At 47.5% G+C, this 1,817-nt stretch overlaps 1 protein-coding gene across 2 annotated transcripts in view; it reads left to right on the top strand.

Annotated features, from left to right (window-relative positions):
• The first annotated feature begins 968 nt into the window (after positions 1 to 968).
• Positions 969 to 1,817, top strand: part of F13A1 (coagulation factor XIII A chain) — a 60,969-nt gene continuing 60,120 nt past the window's right edge. Inside the window, exon 1 of one of the 2 annotated variants that reach the window (XM_027897373.1) lies at positions 969 to 1,082. The gene's annotated coding sequence lies outside the window, so the exon portion shown is untranslated. Of the gene's footprint in view, positions 1,083 to 1,443; positions 1,484 to 1,817 lie in introns of those variants that run through there. The other variant, XM_027897372.1, reaches the window with a different exon arrangement.

Genomic DNA, 1,817 nt, shown 5'->3' with positions numbered 1-1,817 from the left:
ACGGTGTTTCTTATTTGTGTTGCAGGCCTCCAGCAGGCATGGCACCGAGGCAATATTTATATCAGTTTTTGTAACATCATCGCAGCAGCTGCAGTTTTGGGAACTGAAGTGCTGGCTGGAAGTGGGAGACAGAGGCACAAAGCACAACACGCCACATAGAAATGTGGATGGAAAAGGAAAAAAAAAAAAGGAAAGAAAATGGTCAACCAGCCTCCTCCCTAGAAAGCTCATTGTGTTCCTGGGTGCCAGGGGTGCCACTTGCCCTTCAGATGGATACCGCAGGGCCCATCTGTGTAAAAGTGAGTCAATGGAAATTGAAGCTCAGGATACCTGTGACGGGACCAGATCTGTGCCTGCATGGTGCTTGTGCTCCTGGGGTAGCAGGACAGGGGAAGGGAAGTCCCTCAGCCAGACTTGTGCTATGCTCAGCAGTCTTCAGCAGTCACCTCTTACCCTTTGGCCATGAGAAAACGCAGTGCAATGCTTGTGTGCAGATTCTCAGGCTGCCCCCAAAACTGCTGCAGCCAGGTGCTGCACCTTGGCAATCAGCCCTAGCAGGCTCCTTAGCCCAGCTGCAAGGCCATGCTGGTGCAGCTTGATTTCAGGTGTGTTCAACCAACAGAGTTTTGAGGCTTCATTGATGCTATGAAGCTGGAAGTCATAGCTGCCCGAGAGAGAGTGGAGTCCTCTTCACTATGTCTCCTGTTCCTTCATCTACTCTACAATCAAGGCAACCAAGCGACCTTGGCAGTTCCCGTGGAGGTAAGAGGGCCTCTTCACTGCCCATGTATGCTCTTAGTACGAGGTTTCTGCCTCTGCTGCCAAGCCACAGTGGCTGGCAGAACAGTAGCTGTTCTGCCCCAAACATAGCTATTTGGTGCAAAATACTTTCGCTCTTCTGAACTGCACAGGGTTTCTAGAGAAAGCTACTCTCTAATGGGCCACCAATGAGCTCTCCATGTCCCACAGTCCTCTGCAAGGGGAACAGTCACTGTGTCTGCCTGAGAGTACTCTGAAATCCAGCACCTGAAGTTGCATCACAGGCAACCTGAGGAAGAGATACCATTAAGACTGGCAACATGGTAAGCATAGTTTCTTGGACTGTGTCTCAGAAAATGCCTTTCAGTCTCCCCCTTCATATGTACTTGTGCCATGAGCAGTCGTACTTTGTCTTACAAAGTACTGTAACTTCAGTGTCCAAGTTTTTCCTTAGCCCAAGCACCCTGAAATGCTCCTGGTGACCAGAACTAGGGTATGACAGGCAAGGAGAGGGAGAGAAGAAGATAAGACATGCCAGCAGTGGTTGGCAGATCCTTGGAGGTGGCGTGGGGAGGGCTTGGCAACCCTTTCAGCACTGTCCTATTGCAACAGGAAGGAGGAGGATATACAGAGGTTACTTAAAAGCTCCCAACTTTTCCCCTGATTCTATTGTACTGCAGAAATTCTGCAAGGGAGAAGAAAAAAAAGACTATCTGAAAATAAGGTATCCTTGCTAACTAAAAAAATCCCTTCCTTTAAGACCTTACTGCTATTAAATAATTGCTATGTTTTAAATTGCTGTTTTCAGGGGCTTGGGGAAGAAGTTGTCTTCTCAGTCATTAATATTTTCTTAGAAGGGTGGCTTGGCTTTTTCATTGCTACATCTTTACACTGAAATAGATGTGAAAGCAGTTTTGAGTAGCTCAAAGAAAAGTCTCTGATCAGCCTACATCTAAGATTTCCCTTAAGGACATTAGTGGGAGAGAAATAAGTGGATAAGTGCTTTTTTCTTCTCCCTTTTTTCCCTTTACTCTTCTTCTCTTCCCCCCCCCCCCCCC

Source organism: Empidonax traillii, unplaced genomic scaffold (assembly GCF_003031625.1).
Source record: "Empidonax traillii isolate 1590-97213 ecotype Southwest subspecies unplaced genomic scaffold, ASM303162v1 scaffold537:size946161, whole genome shotgun sequence".
Classification (NCBI taxonomy): Eukaryota; Metazoa; Chordata; class Aves; order Passeriformes; family Tyrannidae; genus Empidonax; species Empidonax traillii.
The sequence above is the reverse complement of the archived record's forward strand: the minus strand, read 5'-3'. Positions and strand labels throughout refer to the sequence as shown.